The sequence below is a fragment of the Miscanthus floridulus genome, chromosome 10 (assembly GCF_019320115.1).
Source record: "Miscanthus floridulus cultivar M001 chromosome 10, ASM1932011v1, whole genome shotgun sequence".
Lineage (NCBI taxonomy): Eukaryota > Viridiplantae > Streptophyta > Magnoliopsida > Poales > Poaceae > Miscanthus > Miscanthus floridulus.
In genome coordinates, this window is record NC_089589.1 from 116,830,653 (window position 1) to 116,850,104 (window position 19,452).

Here is a 19,452-nt window from a genome sequence, read left to right on the forward strand (position 1 = left end):
AAAATAGGTATTATCCTTTTGGACTATCAGGAAAAGCGGTTTTGCGAAACGGTTCAAAAAACTGCTTCAGCTCTTCAAGTGAATCTACTTTACAGGTGAAGCCATAACTAAAGCTGTTTTAACTAGAGTAGGAGCTCTGCCAAACGGGCCCTAACTACTCCACTAATCAGTGAACCTTCGTTTGATTGAAAATCGACAAACCATCATACAAACCTCCAGTACTTTTGCTTTTAGGAAAAAATAGTTTCCATAAATTTGAAATTTTAGAAAGTTATTCTTATAATTTTTGTGCATAACATTTTGTAGGACAAACTTATCACCACAACTTCTTATTATCACTTTACAATATAATTTTTTTGTGTAATTTTATTGACAACTTATGATTACAACTTTTTTACATGACCATTGCAACCTGTTTGTTAATAACTATCAGCAAACAAGCTTATTATAATAATTTCTCACCATAAATTTTCTAGCTATACTTTTTGTCGGGACCAATACTAGGGTACCCGAAGAGGAGGAGCTAATGACCATCAACATTGATTCATCCGAGCAGTCAAGAGCGTGACTACAGCTCCAACCGAACCCCAGATGAGCGGGGTCCGCCTCGCTCGACCTCTGGGGGAGGGCTCCGCCTCGCCCAACCCCAAGGTCGTGCGCTCCGCCTCGCCCAACCCTAGGGCCATGGACTCCACCTCGTCCGACACCGAGGCCACGGGCTCCGCCTCGCCCGAACTCTGGGAGTAGACTTCGCCTCGCCCGACCCCAAGGTTGCAGGCTTCGCCTCACCCTACCTATGGGAGAGGGCTCTGCCTCGCCCGACCCCGAGGCCGCGGACTCCGCCTCTCCCGACACCGAGGCCACGGGCTCTGCCTCGCCCGACCCCGAGGCCGCAGACTCTGCCTCGCCCGACCCAAAGGTCGCGGGCTCCGCCTCGCCCGACCTCTGTGGGCGGTCTCCGCCTGGCCCGACACCGAGGTCGCAGGCTTCACCTCGCCCAACACCAAGGCCACGGGCTCCACCTCGCCTGACCCCGAGGCAGCGGGCTCCGCCTCGCTCGACCCTTGAGTTTGCGCTCCACCTCGCCCGACCCCTTGGGTGCGGGCTCCGTTTCACCCGATGGGGTCCCATACCACCGCCAACCACTTCAGGTCCAAGCGTATGGGCCTGGGTCAAAACTTTAACGCCAAGGAAGAGACTGGCACGCCCCGATGTAACCCATGGCCATGACGGGCCATACCTAGAGATTCACATCAGGAACAACGTTGGCGTACAGATGTTGTTCTACCAAACCCCCGTACGAACGCTGACAGGCGCGTCAGCTCACCACGACGTCCACTACGATGGAATGGAACGCCATGACCGGCAGACGACGCCTGCGCATGGCGCCAGTGACGGACAGGGCCACGACGTGGAGCTATCCCTGTTGACATCAATAGGGTCGGCGGGACCCACATGAAGGAGAAGAAAGACCTAGCGATCCTGAAGGACTTCTTCTCTCTCTCACTCATTCTCCTCTCTTCCTCCGCTGTAACCCGCGCTTTCCCTTGGCCTATAAAAGGGAAAGCAGGGCGTCCCATGAGGGGCATCGGACTAACGATCAGACAATCTAATCATCAACCGATCAGAACACACAAGCACACAGCCAAGCAGTGATCGAGCTCTCGACACTCGTTCATTTCTTTCACCAGAGACTTGGGACCTATCCCTCTCTCACCCGTTTGTAACCCCTACTATGAAGTTTTAGTGCTAGTAACACGAGCAGCAGCGATGAACTGGACGTAGGGACATTCTGCCCGAACTAGTATAAACCTTGTGTCCTCTAAGCACACCATCCGAGCCAGATGTGCAATATTAGAAATTTACTCGTTGATGGTTACTCGAAACACCGACAGTTGGCGCGCCAGGTAGGGGCCTTTTGAGTGTGTCGACATCCACACCAGGCCTCGGATGGCTAGTCACAATGTCAGCTAGGTCCCGGGCATGCACGTGCGTTTCGAGGACCTGGACTTCATCATCACGACGGAGGGAGAGTTGGCGCGGGCTCCTGCCGACGTCCAACCTCTCCACCCCGCCGGCCTCGATGCGATCGCTGAGGCACTTGGGGAACTACAGCTTCACGCATCGGAGGCCCACGCCCCCGGGAGCGACCAGCTCCTCGGCTTCGACTACGGGAGGTTAGAGCGCCAGCTCGGCACCTTCCTAGGGCCCCGGCCATCCCGAGAGGACCTGCGCCACCTCACCTTCTCGTTCGCCAATGTCATGGCATAGCTTGCTAGAGGAGAGCCGCTCTCTCCAGAATACCTTATTCGGAGCGCCTCGACGGCGCTCCTGCTCGATCTGCGTAGTGCCACAGAGACCGTTGGCCACCTTGTGGCGCAACACACTCCTCCATTCCCTGCGAACGACGAGTTCATGGGGATGACCGAATATGTCACGGAGTCTTTCCACGACCTCCTCGCAGAAGAATTGGAGTCACCCTCCAGCTCTAACTTCAACAGGGGGAGCCATCACCCCTTTCATGAGTGTTTCATGGCAGGTACCCCCGAGGGACATGTCGAAAGCATCCATGAGGAAGAGGCTACCCCAACGAACGACCTCGACGACGAGGTCAGGGGGATGCAGGGGGCCACCTCGTCTGTGGGTGGAGCAACTGAAGGCTCGACACCAAGAGCTTGAGGAGGCGTGACTCCAGCTCGAGTAGGAACGTGCCACAGAGACGGTGGGTGTGCATGCACCATGTCCCGTGACATGAACCAGAGGATCATCGAGGATGATGAAGCACTCCCACACTTCGCCCGGGCAAGCCAGAACATTGCTGCTGTGGCGGCCTTGCTCCGGGGGCTTCTGGGGCCCACGACGCCCGAGGATCGTCGGGCCCATCGTGAGATTCGCATGCTACTTGAGCGTGCGGCGGCGTAGCAGGCCAAGAGCTCACTGTCTCGATGACACAAGCTCGACGCCAGCCATCGCATGCCCATGGAGCGACCCGACAAGGACGCGTTAGTCCACCAGGCGCTGCATGACGGTAGGTCGTGCACCACGGTTCTGGTGCATGAGCGTCTCGGCCACCACCATGATGCGCGCTACACCCTTGATGCCCGCAGGCGTGCCCGCGGCGATACGAGGGAGGGGGCTAGCCACGGCTACCACCATGTCGTGGTGGACGCTACGACAGCGAAGAGAACCGAAGCCCGAGCCCTGACCTGCCGGGACCTTAGGCCTTCGACCGACACATCCTCAACATCGCCTTTCCACCGTGGTACCTACCGCCGACCAACATCCTGATGTACTCTAGGGAAACAAACCCTGGACTGTGGCTCAAGGACTATCGGCTTGCTTGCCAAGTCGGTGGAGCGGATAATGATGATTTCATTATCCGCAACCTTCCATTGTCCATGGCTGATTCGGCGCGAACGTGGTTGGAGCACCTTCCGCCCAACAGAATCTAAAGTTGGGCGGATTTGAAAGAGATCTTCGTGGGAAACTTTCAGGGCACATACAAGCATCCTGGGAACCCAGGGAATCTCAAAAACTGCCAACAGAAGGCCGGGGAAACCCTTTGTGGGTACAACCGGTGCTTCTCCCAGTAGTGCAACGAGCTGCCTAATGTCGCCGACGCTGATGTCATAGGAGCTTTCCTGTCTGGGACCACTTGCGAGTCCCTGGGCCATAAGCTGGGACAAAAGGGCCCACGAACCACCAAGGAGCTCCTCGACATCGCCACCAGCCACGTCTCAGGCGAGAAGGCGGTTGGAGCGATCTTTGACCGCCTCAAGGGCAAGGCGAAGTGGGATGAGGATGTCGGTGAAGGCGCCTACAACCATCCCAGCAAGAAGAAGAACAAGCAGCGGTGCGAGGGCTCGCTCGTGGCCACCGTTGAGGGTACCCTAGACCAATTCGAAAAGGTGCTCAAAGGGCCATGCCCAAACCATGCTTTCCCTGTCAGGCATCTATACAAGGACTGTGTTGGTGTTTTGGACCGGCGAGTCCTCAACCAACTAGTAAATTTGTACTACGTGTTCTCAATTTCGGATGGTGATGCAAAGAGACACAAGGTTTATACTGGTTCGGGCAATGGGCGCCCTACGTCCAGTCTGAGAGTTTGATCTTATATTTCTTGCACCGAAATGCTCGTAGTAGGGGGTTACAAGCAGGGCAAGAGAGGGAGCTAGTCCCAGGTCTCTGCATGGAGCGGCGTGGATTGCTTGAGATGTTGATCTCGAGCCGTGGGAAAGCTCGTGCGTTCCTCCGTGTGTTTATGCGTGAGTTCGTCGTGTGGGCGTAGGCCTAATCGTAAGCGTCTGATCCCCCCTAGAAACGGCCCTGGTCCCTCCCTTTTATAGTTGAAGGGGGGATAAGGGTGATACATGTGCTGGCTACATGGCGTCGTGCGAACGGAGGCGGCATGTCCGAGCCCTATAGCCTATTCCTGTGGCGGCGTGGTCGATGGAGTGGTCCTATCCTTGATGCACTGGGGCGACGCGCCGGTCACATCCGATCCTGTGCGTCGTGGGAGCTCCAGTGTTATCCCGAAGCGAGGCGTGGCGGTCGACGTGCCGGTCACCGTGTGTTGACTGCGTGAGAAGCCGAGACTTAGTTGGCGCCGAGGCTGAGCCATCGTGGGAGGCTCGGCGGGTGTGAATCCTGAGGTCGCCGAGACCCTGAAGTGTATTGCCGAGGCTCGGGGGGAGCAGTTGGCTCCGTGTGCTGATTCCGAGGCTATGGTGACTCGGACTTGACTCCCCACGCCGCGTTGTTCTTGGGGCAGGGGTTAGGTGGCACAGTGTAGTGCGGGCGCTGATCGTGGGCATAGTGCCAAAGCACAGTGGACGGTATGGCGTTGATGCGACTTCCCGTCTCGTCGGCCGCTCCGCAGTGTCGAGCCGTCGTCCGGCTGATATCACGGGAGTGGTTGGCGCATTAATGGGACATGACGCCCGGTCGGGGAGACTAGTTGAGGCGGAAGTGATGGGTTGTTGCCGAGCCGGCCTCGAGCGATACGGAGAATCGACATCTCGTCCAAGGCTTTACGCGCGGGGTCTCGGGCGAGACGGAGAATTGGTTCCCTGTCGAGGCCTCCCGTGCGAGGCCTCGCGCGAGGCGGAGATTCGGCAGGCCGTCGAGGCCTCCCGTGCGAGGCCTTGAGCGAGGCGGAGAGCCGGTGGGCTCAGACGAGGCCGGGGGTTAGCCCAATGGCTTGCCATTTGGCTTTGTTCTTGATGGGGTCTAAGTGATTCTTTCGGTATACGCTCAGGGTACCCTGTTTTATGGTACCCGACAGACTGCGGCCTCATGAAGCGGTTCTTGTCCGAAAGCTTCAATAAGGGGGAGCATGGGAAGGACCCCAAGCCGACCATAGATGACACTAAGGGGAAGGACGGCGGCTTTCCAACGCTGGATGGCTGCCTCATTATTTTCAGAGGGTCGGTGGCCTATGACTCCAAGCACCGCCAGAAGCTCACGTGCCACGAGGTCTATACGGTCGAGCCGGCCGTGCCTACCTTCCTCCGATGGTCAGAGTCCGCCATAACCTTTGATCGGACCAACCACCTGGAGAGCGTCCCGCAACCAGGGAGATATCCACTCGTGGTCGACCTGATCATTAGCACGAAGCGGCTCACCAAGGTACTGATGGATGGAGGCAGCGGCCTCAACATCATGTACGCCGAAACGCTTGATGCCATGGGCATCGACTGATCACGCATCCGACCGACTGGAGTGCCTTTTTAGGGCATCATGCCTAGAAAGCAGGACGTGCCACTTGGGTAGATCGATCTTCCCATCACCTTCGGTGATTCATCCAATTATAGGATGGAGACCCTCACCTTCGAGGTGGTCGGGTTCCATGGAACCTACCACGCCATCCTAGGATGTCCATGCTACACGAAGTTCATGGCCGGCCCCAACTACACCTATCTAAAGCTAAAGATGCCAGGACTGTGCAGGGTCATCACCATCGGCACCTCCTTCTAGCACACCTACGAGTGTGAGGTCGAGTGCTGCGAACACGCCGCGGCAATCGTCGCCACTAAGGAGCTTGCGGCAATCAGGAAGGAGGTCATTGAAGAAGCAACCGACCCCAAGCGGTTGCCGAAGTCTTTTGAGCCTGTAAAGGGCACCAAGGTGGTCCGCATAGACCCCAGCGGCTGTGCATTGGCACCACGCCTTCCTCCGAATAGGAAAGCGCGCTCATCGACTTCCTCCACGCCAACAGAGATATCTTTGCGTGGAAACCCTCAGATATGCTAGGCATTCAATGAGAAGTCACCGAGCACGCCTTGAAGATCAGGCCAGACTCTAAGCCGATGAAGCAGCGCCTGCGTCGCTTCGATGAGGGGAAGCGCAGGGCCATCAGCGAGGAGATTGCAAAGCCTTTGGTGGCCGGATTCATCAAGGAAGTATACCACCCCGAGTGGTTAGCCAATCCCATTCTTGTACGAAAGAAGAGTGGAAAATGGAGAATATGTGTTGACTACATGGGTCTCAATAAAGCGTGTCCAAAGGATCCGTTTCCTTTGCCACGCATAGACCAAGTAGTCGACTCTACCTCAGGGTATGAAATAGTTTGATTCCTTGATGCGTACTCTGGGTACCATCAAATTGCGATGAAAGAGTCCGACCAGCTCGCGACATCTTTCATCACCCCATTCGGATCGTTCTGCTATGTCACAATGCCGTTCGGTCTAAAGAACGTTGGGGCTACGTACCAGTATTGTATGCTCAAATGTTTTGGGGACCTCATCGGGCGAACCGTTGAGGCCTACGTGGACGACATCGTGGTCCAGTCCAAATGGGCTGGCCAGGTTGTAGCCGACCTAGAGCAGACCTTCGCCAAACTCCGAGCAAACGACATTAAGCTCAAACCTGAGAAATACATTTTTGGGGTCCCAAGGGGTATGCTGCTAGGTTTCATCATCTCCGAGCATGGCATCGAAGCCAACCCGGAGAAGATCTTGGCCATCACAAGGATGGGTCCAATTCAGAACATAAAGGGGTACAGCGGGTTATAGGGTGCCTCGCCACGCTCAGCCACTTTATCTCGCGCCTTGGCGAACGAGGACTCCCCCTCTATCGGCTTCTGAAGAAGGCCGACCGTTTCGAATGGACACCCAAGGCCTAGGAGGTACTTGATGCGGTCAAATGGCTTCTGACGAAGGCCCCGATCCTGATTCCTCCAACCGACGGAGAATCGCTTCTGCTCTACATTGCGGCACCACGCAAGTGGTCAGCGCCACCCTGGTGGTGGAGCAAGAAGAAGAGGGGCACGCCCTCAAAGAACAGCGCCCCGTGTACTTCATTAGCGAGGTCCTGTCTGATTCCAAGACCCACTACCCCCCAAATCCAAAAGCTCCTGTATGCCATCCTCATCGCCAAGAGGAAGCTGTGCCACTACTTCATGTCACATCTGGTGATGGTTGTGACGTCCTTCCCCCTCGGCGAGGTCGTCCAAAACCAGGAGGCCACGGGAAGAATCACGAAGTGGGCACTCGAGCTGATGGGTCAAGGCATTTTGTATGCCTCCCGGACGACCATCAAGTCCCAAGTGCTGGCTGATTTGGTTGCAGAGTAGACCAAGGTCCAAATACCACCAGCAGTCATCGACCAGGAGTACTGGATGATGTACTTCGATAGATCGCTGATGAAGAAAGGCGTCGGCACGGGGCTGGTCTTCGTTTCACCCCTCAGGGTATGCATGAGGTACATGGTTCACCTCTATTTCCCATCCTCCAACAATGTGGCCGAGTATGAGGCACTCATCAACGGCCTACGCATCGCCATCGAGTTGGGTATCCAACGGCTTGACATCTGGGGCAACTCCCAGCTGATCATCGACCAAGTCATGAAGAAATCAAGCTGCCACAACACCAAGATGGCTGCGTATTGCCGAGAAGTCCGCCAGCCGGAGGACAAGTTCGATGGTCTCGAGCTCAATCACGTCCCAAGGCATCTCAATGAGGCGGCCGACGCAATGGCGAAAGTGGCGTCCGACCGAGAGCCAGTGCCAGCAGGCGTCTTCGCCAGCGATCAGCATAAGCCCTCGATCCTCTACGAGGAGCCAGAACAAGCCGATGATGGACTGCCTGCCCTGGGCTCGGGGGCTAACCAGCCATCGGCTCCATTCGACCCCGAGGTCATGGAGCTTGACGAGGATCCAGCGACAGAGCCCGACCCTCTGGTCGACTAGAGGATGCCTTACCTCGAGTACCTTCTTTGCGAAGCGCTGCCGATGGACAAGATGGTGGCTCGGCGACTCACGCATCGCGCCAAGTCCTTTGTCCTTATTGAGGGTAAACTCTACAAGCGACGCCACACCAGGATCCTACAGCATTGCATCCCAATCGAACAGGGGAAGCAGTTGCTGAGCGACATCCACGGTGGGGTCTGTGGTCACCATGCCGCGCCTAGAACCCTGGTCGAAAACGCATTCTGACAAGGCTTCTACTGGCCGACCACGGAAGCCGACGCTGAACATATTGTGCGCACCTATGAAGGGTGCCAAATCTATGCTCGGCAGACCCACCTGTTGGCCCAAGCACTCCAAATGATCCCCATCATGTGGTCGTTCGCGGTCTAGGGGCTCGATCTGGTCGGACCTCTCAAAAGGGCACCCGAGGGCTATACGCACTTGCTTGTCACCGTAGACAACTTTACAAAGTGGATACAGGCTCGACCGATCTCCGCAATCAAGTCCGAGCAAGCCGTGTTGTTCTTCCTTGACATCATCCATCGTTTTGGGGTCCCGAACTCCATCATCACGAACAACGACACGTAGTTCATTGGAAAGAAATTCCTCCGATTCTACGATGAATACCACATCCACGTCGATTGGGCCGCTGTGGTGCACCCCCGCACGAATGGGCAGGTCGAGCGCACAAACAATATGGCCCTACAAGGCCTCAAGCCTAAGATCTTCAACCGGTTAAACAAGTTTTTTGAACGATGGGTCACGAAGCTTCCCGCGGTGCTCTGGAGCCTAAGGACGACCCCTAGCCAGGTCACCGGCTACACACCATTCTTCATGGTCTACGGTTCAGAGGCTATCCTCTCGACCGACCTCGACTATGGAGCGCCAAGGGTCAGGGCGTACGACAAATAGGAAGCCGAGGCGTCCCTCGAAGATGCCATGGACCAGCTAGATGAAGCGCGCGACGTCGCCCTCCTCCGCTCGGCCAAATACCAGCAAGCGTTGTGCCGGTACCACAGCCGTTGAGTGCGGGGTCGGGCCTTCAACGTCGGGGACCTGGTGGTCCACCTCGTCCAGAGAAACAAGAACCGCCACAAGCTCTCTCCGCCGTGGAAGGGACCATACGTCGTTGCGGAGGTGCTCCAACCGAGCGCCTACAAGCTCAAGACCATCGACGGCGAAGTCTTCGTCCATGCCTGGAACATCAAGCAGCTACGTCGCTTTTACCCTTAATAAATACACACTTTCTCTTATCAGTTTCGCTATCAAACTCCCTGATCTTTAGTGACACCCGACCCCAGCAACGGCAAAGGGTCGGGCCTCACTCGGGGGCTAATAAGAGCATATCTATCCGGTAGACATTCTCTACGTCCGACCCTTTCTCACATTAAGACCCAGAAGCGAGGTTTGTGAAAACGAATGCTGAGTAAAACTAGTCGGACTACGAGAAACCTACGCCCCAGCGGCTACGGCGCCTTTGCTCACCAGCGTGATCAGAGTTTTTTCCGCACCCGGGCTTTTTAGCCTTAACTACGGAAAGAGTCGGTGCGCGTCTAAGAGTATATCCACCTGGCAAACATTCTCCATGCCGGACCCTCTCTCACGTTGAGACCTAGGAGCTAGGGTTGCGGGAACAAACTCTGAGTAAAAATGGTCAGACTGCGAGAAACCTACGCCCCAGCGGCTACGGCGCCTTTGCTCACCAGCGTGATCAGAATTTGTTCACCCACACCCCGAGCTTTACGGCCTTAACGACGGAAAGGGTCGGAAGTTAGGGTTTGCTGCTCGCGGTATATACCCTTTACCAGGCCTAGATGGGCTGTCTGGGCCACTATTTAACCGAGGCGGGCCTTATAATGTGACCGCCTCGGTTAATGTATTAACCGAGGCGGTTGTGTTATAATGCCCGCCTCGGTTAATAGGCATTAACCGAGGCGGTTATATTACAGTGCCCGCCTCAGTTAAGGATTAACCGAGGCGGTTGCTGGCCTGGCTGCTCTGCCTCGAATAACCGAGGCGGGCAACCAGGCCGACCGCCTCGGAGCCCCCAAATGAAAACGCTATGCAAAAGATTTTCTGTAGTAGGTAAACAAGACATACTGTTTTTTTGTAGCACATAAAATGTAAACGGTATGTCTACGTTATGGTCGCCAGTGTCTAGGTAATACAGTATGTCTTGTTTACATTTTTTTTGTGTGCTGGGTCTAATTCTAACAAGCGATGTCAGCATTAAACCGCTGCGACGGTGGCTTTTTCAGTTTTAACTATAGTATTTGATAGTAGTATAAAACCGTAGTGGCTGCTCCTTTAAGTTGAAGCGAACAAGTCAAAAAAAGTATTTTGTTTGCTGCAACCTGCTTGTTTCATAGGGCTCACCTCAGCAGCACCAACAATTGTATGTCTTGTTTTCATTTTTTTATGCTGGATCTAACAAACGATGCCCACCATTATGACTTCCACACTGTAGAGGTCCTTAATCAGTTTTCTGCTTAATCAAGGTGAGGGTGTCCTTTTGTCCGATACTCGCCATTACCATTCTAGTGAGCAAAAAGCTTAGTACAACCACAGAACTACATCAAAAGCATCTTGTCTCCACTGGTAAGGAGGCAGCGCTAGAGTAGCGCGACGATGGATCTCGTCGTCGGCGCCTCAAACAACGTACGCCGTGAAATCGCTGGTGAACAAGCTCGGGAGCCTCCTCGCGCAGGAGTACACCCTGATCCGTGGCGTCCGTGATGACATCCAGTACATCACCGACGAGCTGGCCAGCATGCAGGCCTTCCTCAACAAGATTAAGCGGGTGGGCGACCATGACGAGCAGCGCCTGGACTGGATGAAGCAGGTCCGGGAGGTGTCCTACGACATCGAGGACTGTGTGGACCACGTCGACCACCGCCTCAGCAGCGAGCCCCGTGGGAGCGGAGCGCTGGTGTATCTCCGGAAGAAGTGGTATCTGCTCACCACGCTGTACGCGCGCCACTGCATCGCCACGGAGATCGGCAACCTCAAGGCCCGGGCGCAGCACGTCAGCGAGCGGCGCACCAGGTACGGCGTGGAGAACACGGGAAACGTCGAAACCACGGGAGCCAATGATCCCCAAGACCGTCTAGTGCCTCCTCCCCAGCTCTTCGGCACCAAGGAGCCGGTGGGCTTGGAGGATGCCATGAAGGAGCTAGAGCCATGGTTCTCCAATGGGAGCCAGCAAAGCACCGGTAATCAGCTCAGATTCCTTGCCATTTTTGGGTCTGGTGGCCTAGGCAAGACCACTCTTGCCATGGCGCTTTACCGCAAGTTCGGAGACGATTTCGGTTGCAGAGCATCCGTGCTTGCCTCCCAGAAGTTCAATCTCCGAACAGTTTTGGGAAGGCTTATAAAGACATTCCAAGAGCAGCAGTCCGGTGCATCAATGGCAGAGATCGAGGAAACTGACAAATTGGGAGAAGAGGATCTTAAAAGTAAACTGGACAATCTACTAAAGAAGAGGAGGTACTGTACCATTTTAATGCTCCTCATTCATGTTTCACCTTTCTTCACATATATATATATAATATAAGCACGATATTGTAATCCTATTTATATTATATATATAATTTTTCTATTATAATCGTTCTTTGATGTTACTGTTGTAGTGTGCTTTCGAGAATAATTACTTTGTAGGATCAATGCTTATTTTGTATAATGCTTGAAATAGGTATCTCATCTTGATAGATGACGTTTGGTCTGTATCAGCATGGGAAAAGTTTAGGGATTCTTTGCCCAAAAATGAGAAAGGCAGTACCATAGTGGTGAGAACAAGGTTCAAATCTGTGTCCGAAGCCTGTCGCCGAAGAAATGGCCGTTCCTACGAGCACAAGCCACTCCTTGAAGAAAGTTCCTACAACCTGTTTCTTGAAACAATCTCTGGTGCTGTTATTGATGATCTTTGTATTACAAGACCCATTAATAGTCCGATGATCATGAAAGCGTCACTACGGGATACTGTGTATTTACCGAGTGTGAGTAACACTCGGCAAATAGTGCTACACACTCGGCAAACTCTTTACCGAGTGCCACACTCGGTAAAGTAGACTCGGCAAACAACGACTCGGTGAAGTTATTTTACCGAGTGTCTAATATCGGCGCACTCGGAGCAGAGCGTTACCGAGTGCTACAATGACACTCGGTAAACAATTATGACTTGACGGTCGTCAGCCTCCAAACTGACCGTTAACGGCGACGTTTACCGAGTGTCACTAGCAGCACTCGGTAAATAAATTAGCATTTCGTGATTAAAACAATTCCGCAAATAAATTTTTTGAATAATGTTTACCGAGTGTAGCTCCTAACACTCGGTAAAAGAATAACCATTTTCGTGATTAAAACAATTTCGCAAATAAACTTCAGGAATACTGTTTACCGAGTGTTCCCACTCGGTAAAAAGTAGTCAAATATTTCCGAGTGGGGACGCGGCACTCGGTAAAAAATGGCACACTCGGCAAAATTCACAGAATCAGAACCAATTTGGTTCTGTTCGCTGTTTTACCGAGTGCTACACTCGGTAAAACTGACAGAATCTCTGTTTTACCGAGTGCTACACTCAGTAAAATATGTCCATAGAATTTTTTTTTGTTTGTTTCAGTGCATATCCAGTCACAATAAGCAACAAAATCACAGGAAATTATAATAACATGACAGATAGGCAATATATATCACATATATGTCCACAAATGCCACATCCACTCACAATAACCAACATATGTCGACAAGCACCATGCAAAGTCCACAAACACCATCAACATATGTCCAAAGTCCACAAAGTTCAACCAAGTCCACAGTTCAACATACAAACTTATCAAACAAGGTCGGATGGCCTGTCATATGGTCGGAGGCCTGCGGAGAAACGGAGTCAAGTCCAGGTCTTGATCACCCTGCATATCGTTGTTTGATCCAGCTGTAGAAGGTCCCTAGAATGAGATTGCACATGTGAGTTATCTGGATCAAAGCAAATTCTAAGGTCTAAGCTATGGTAGGTCAAACTAAGGTATAAGTCGAAGGTAGCTCTATATGACACGAAAGTGAAGAGTGCATCTAAGTGACTCACAGGAGTGCCGTCGCGCGGAGGTGGAGGCACCAACGGTATCATCGGCGGCGGCGGAGGCGGTGGAGGCTGGCCCATGCTCTGAGAAAAACGAGCCATGTACTCGTACCAGTCCTTGTGCGCCTGCTGGAAGTCCTCAAGCTGGGCCTGCACTCGCGCCCTCTCCTGTGCCAACTCGGCCTGGTGCGACAGCTCGAGGGCCTGAAGTTGGCTCTGTGAGGCCTGCTGTGACTCCTGCAGGGCTTCAATCTGGGCCTACAATTATTTATCACATAGTTAGAATGCAAATAAAGAACGAGTAGAAAATGAATGGACAACGAATGCAACAGAACTAACCTGGAGTGCTACCACCTGGGGCTGTGAGCGTGGGCGTATGGCCGGACTCAAACTCGTGCTCCGGGCTCTAATCTGGGCGAGTGTTTAAGTGTTGGCCGTGTCTATGGTGCTGTTGCCCATATAGTACCGCCCGTGTGGCTTACCTGGTCCCAACCTCATGATGATGTCACCCTCGAGGTCAGCGGTGCTCGGATCAAATTCTGACCCATGGATCTCTCTCGCCATCGCCGTGTACTCGCTGAGGCGCCTGTGCACGCTCGGGTTGCTGTATGCCTCGGGCGGGTCCTCCGGGTTGTAGTCATCTCCTCATATGTTTTCATTGCCTTGTTCTTACACTTCCTACAGGGACACCAGGCATGTCGCCGTCCGTTTGCAAATGCCTTCGTCATGAAATCATTGGCCTTCTCAATCCATTCATTTGTGTATTGACCCCTCTTCTGATAGCCCGTGTACATCCACTGACGGTCATCCATCCTAACATATAGACGATATTGCAGTTTAGAGCAATAGAGTAGTAGTGCTAGAGAAAAACCATATGAGATGATAAAGAGACATTCATGTTCTTGGTCGATTCACATAGAAGATGTTTGCTAGATTGGATGATGAGATTTTACCTAAGGTTGAAAGGCCGCTATGTCACTTGTAGATGGAGGAATACATGGAACCAATTTTTTTGTAGCCACAAACATCACTAGCAAGATTTATCGAAGATTGAGGTAGAGCATCAGCAGGTTTTGTAGCGTGTCTCAACCATATACCCGAGCACCAGCGCGCGCCTAGCAGCACAACCATGTGGCTAGCACACAAAGGGGCGCTAGGTTCTGTCGCAGCACTATAGGTCACATGGCATGACACTACCACAAACAAATCACCGATGACAAGCCCTAGTTACTAATGAATAGATTGTTCAAAGATTTTGGACAACAAGAGTGATATATTTAGCAAGTGGAATACATGTTGATGAGATAGGTACATACTTGTTGATAGCATGAGAAACTTGGACTGGATCATGTGGAAAAAAATTAACAAAAGATTGGATAATTTCCATATATTTTGGACAGAAAGGCAACCAATATATAAACATGTATGCTTATGAAAATTATTATCACAACACATATACATATGCAGCAACATGAGGATGACTAAAATACTGCAATCCTAACTATACGTTGTTCTCACATTCGTCATTTACCAATAATTTCAGCAAGCTCACTACCAAAATAAAACTCTTTTTAATTAAAGCAAAAAGGCATAAAGTTTGAATCAAGGAAAACAACAATATATATGGCCATTGTTTTGTTAGAAATTTCAGTATGAGAGACTACTTTATTTTCTTATCTTGACTTAGATGTGATATTGTAAAATTAAAACATAAGTATAACATATAACATAAAGAAATTGTGCTTGCTAAAATTTCCAAACCACAACCATCCATATACAATCCATGAGCCATACCACAAGAATCTAAATCTTTATAGAAACATAGGGCTAACAATATAGAGAACGCTCATCCTTACTCACGTCTAGTCATTTTCTCATCTTTCACAACTAAAGTCATCAACTCTAAACATGAAAGTCATCAACTCATTTTAATATTTGAGCTGAACAAACAATGATGCTACATGAAACTTCATGTATTGTCACAACCAAACTCATGAAAGAGTGTATGCATGAAGTTCCAGTGGCTTAGGGCATTTACCGGTGGCGGCGGCGGTGGAGGACCGCCCGGTGGCGGCGGTGGTGGAGGGGAGGAGGCGGCCGCGGCAGTGGCAGTCTCGCGGTGGCGGCGGGTGACCGCCCTCCCCCGGTGGCGGCGGCTGTGGGGGACCACCCGGTGGCGGCGGTGGTGGAGGGGAGGAGGCGGCCGCGGCGGTGGGGAGGCGCCGGCGACAGCGGGGAGGCGCTGGCGACGGCGTGGAGGGGAGGAGGCGGCCGCGGCGGTGGGGAGGCGCCGGCGACGGCGTGGAGCGCGCGGGCGTGGGCGCGGGCGCAGGGAGGCGCGGGCGCAAGTGCGGGGGACGGCGGGGAGGCGCCGGCGTGGGGGACGGCGGCGGTGCGGCGGGGATGCGCGGGCGTGTGCGGTGTGTGTGTGTGTCTGTGCACGATTTGAGGGAGAAATGGCTAAGTGTTGAATGCTTCTGTTTACCGAGTGCCTAGATGTACGGCACTCGGTAAACTCAAGCACCGCAGCCCAATGACATGTGGGCCTGGTACATGTTTACCGAGTGCCCAGATCTACGGCACTCGGTAAACAGAAGCACCGCAGCCCAATGACATGTGGGCCTGGTACATGTTTACCGAGTGCCCAGATCTACGGCACTCGGTAAACAGAAGCACCGCAGCCAATGACATGTGGGCCTGGTACATGTTTACCGAGTGCCCAGATCTACGGCACTCGGTAAACAGAAGCATGGCAGCCCACTGTGGCAGACAAGTGGGCCGTGGCTAACCTTTACCGAGTGTTTGAGGTCACACTCAGTAAAAGTATCCATTATTTCATGCAAAACAAAAAAGAAAAAATGCCAATTTAATCCTAAAATTCACCAAACTTTCACATGAACTATTTCATGTCATCTATTTACTATCTAAAAAATTCCAAGTTCAAATCATAATGTTGAATTTCACTCTTAATAGAAATCCTACTCGTCATTGTGAATGTTTAGCGTCTCTTTGGGAGATGTACCGGTTCGGCAGCAACGAATGTAAAAATACTTCCGAAACGTTATGAAAATTTTTCTATAACATAGATGTATGCTTCAATGTTAATTCTTCCAATCTCGTGATTTATCGAGTTCGATTTTAATTATTACAATTAAATTTACACGATATGTACCTAATTTTCATAAAGAATGAAAATTTTGTGAAATATAGTAAATAAATCGAAATAAACACCATATTTTGGAATGGAGTACTAAATATCATATGTGGATAGAGGAAAAAGAATGAAGGGAAAAACAAGAAATTTGGTTGAATTTTACCGAGTGTTGCACCAATACACTCGGTAAAAGATAGTGTTTACCGAGTGTTGTGCACTTACACTCGGTAAAACTTTATTATTACCGAGTGCAAATACTTCTACCGAGTGTGACACTCGGTAAACATTTTCGGTCTTTTTTATTTGCTATGAGCGCTTGATGGGCGGAGCTGTTGTTACCGTGATGTTTGCCGAGTGTATGCTCATAACACTCGGTAAACATGTCATGCCGTGACGCCGTTTGGCGCACGGTTGCTATCCTAGGTGACGTGGCACCTCAATACCGAGTGGCTGTTTTTACCGAGTGCGCCCCTTCGGTAAACTTGTAGTTTTACCGAGTGTCTGAAGTTACCGAGTGTGTTGACTCGGTAAAACGGTCGACTACCGGGTGTTTATGTTTTCCGAGTGCTGGCACTCGGTAAGTACTGTTTTCCGAGTGCCCCGACTTTTGACACTCGGTAATTGTCGGGGCACTCGGTAACTACACAGTCTCCGGTAGTGCGTGCAGAGGTCTGCCATTAGCCATCATCGTAGTAGCAGGTCTTATGGCTAGTAAACTGAAGGCAAACCAAGAGTCAAACCTGGACAGCCTGTTGGAAAAGGTTGACAAAGAACTAAGTGCAGTTCATGCAGTTCTGGGGAACAATCTCACTACGGAAGGAGTGACACGGATACTTGACCAATGCTACAAAGATTTGCCAGCTGATCTGAAAACGTGCTTGCTGTACTTGAGCATGTTTCCCAAGGGTTGCTTGATCAGTAGAAAGTGCCTCCTCAGAAGATGGATAGCCGAACGGTTCGTTGTCAAGAAGGACGGGAAGACCGACGAGGAAGTTGCTGAGCACTGTTTCAGTGAACTCATTGACAGGAACTTGGTCCGTCCGGTCAACAACAGCAGCAACGGCAAGGTGAAGAGCTGTCATATTCATGACATGGTTCTGGAGTACATTGTTGCCAAGTCAAGCGACGAGAATTTCATCACTGTGTTTGGTGGTCACTGGCAAACGCCATTTCCGAGCTACAAGGTGCGTCGTCTGTCCGTTCAGAGGAGTGATGGGAAAGAGAATGAAAAGGTAGGGAGGATGAGACTGTCCCACGTCAGATCCTTAACGGCACTAGGGAGTTTGAGAGCGCTTCATTCTACTTTGCACAAGTTTCAGATACTCCAGGTGCTAGATCTTGAAGGCTGCAAGGATTTGTCCTACAAGCAACTTAAGAAAATATGTAAAATGCACCAGTTGAAGTACCTGAGCCTGCGACGGACAGACGTAAAGGAGATCCCACCCAAAATTGGCCGGGTGGAATCTCTGGAAGTGCTTGACATAAGGGAGACGAGCATCACAAAATTGCCAGTCTGTTGATAAGCTTCAGAGAATGGCGCACCTACTTGCTGGCAACAAGAATAAGCGGCATGCATTGAAATTAACTGAAGGGATCACAAAAATGACGGCTTTACATACACTCTCTGGGGTTGACATCTGTACCGATTTAGCTACTGAAGTGCTTAGAGACTTGCAGAAACTTACCAACCTGAGGAAATTCACCATCTACAAAGTTAGTTGTACCCCAGGCAACTACGAGTTACTGCTGTCTGCCATTGAGCATCTGAGCAGTTGCTCCCTCAAGTATCTTGCAATTGATGATGATTTCACCGGATTTCTTGACACCTCACTGAATGATTCACAAGCCCCACCAGAGCACCTGCACACCCTCGGGCTCTCTGGCAAGTTGTCTCAAGTGCCCAAGTGGATTGTCAGTCTGCACAACCTTGAGAAGCTAACCTTGTCGTTAACTTCACTCACAACTGATGCTCTGCTGGTTCTTGCTGAGCTACCCGAGCTGTTCTCTCTCATTTTCTCACTCGACCCAACCAGGAACAATGCTCTGAAGACCCTTTATGATAACACAATCAAGTCAGGTGGCAAGATCTTTGTGCCAGCTGAAGGATTCCGAAAGCTTAAATTGCTATTCTTTGCCGCACCTGTGCTGCCCCCTGTGAGCTTCCTGGAAGGGGCAATGCCGGTGCTTCAGAGGATTGAGCTGAGGTTCAGAATGGTAGAGGGTGTCTATGGCCTGGAAAATCTTTCAAGTATCCAACAGGTAGTCCTGACTGTCAGCAGTCAGGCGCCTAAAGATGCCAAGGAAAAGGCGCAACAAGTCAAGGAATTAGCATGCATTATTCATGGGAAGGGTAATGCTCTCAGCGTGGTTCTCGATGAGTACAATGAATGAACAGAACAGAAGTAGATTATCTGGTCATAATTGGCATAGTTACAACGAGTCTGTCATCGCTTTCTTACGTTGTAAACTTATATTACATTACTCCATGATCGTGCATTATCATTTCTTGTATAATTTGTGGAACTATTACCAATTATTATCAACGTTACTTCTCCTAGAGTAATACAATCACAATTTTAATATCTACTATACCTGAATAGGAGAGCCCCACTAGCAAATTTTCTTGCAATTTCGTGAAGCAACGTCAGCAATCTCCTTCCCATCTAGTATTAAAGTGCAACTGAAACTCAATACGGAAGCATCCCTATGGGCGTGGAAACTTACAGCTAGGGGCCATTATGTGTCTGTTGCACTTCACCTCCTGCGCGGCTGCGCCACTTCCTCAAAGCACTCCATTCACTGCTTCACCTACATGTTCGGTTTGATAGAGGCAACCCAGTCTTCCCTCTATAAAATGAAAAGTCCATACCTAGATTAGCCCCAATCCTTCCTGGCTCTACGGAACCCAACAAGCGCGTGACTACGACTGCCTCCTCCTCCTCCTCTCTGTCGCGGGGTATTCTTCGGCTCTGGATCAAAGAAGCTTCACTGGAGAAAGAGGAACATTCCAGGGAGGTGCATGAGTAGCCACTACTA

General features: G+C 51.4%; 1 pseudogene; it reads left to right on the top strand.

The window, feature by feature from the left end:
* Positions 1-10,491: 10,491 nt before the first annotated feature.
* On the top strand, positions 10,492-18,990 carry LOC136485447 (disease resistance protein Pik-2-like; annotated as a pseudogene).
* Positions 18,991-19,452: the final 462 nt, after the last annotated feature.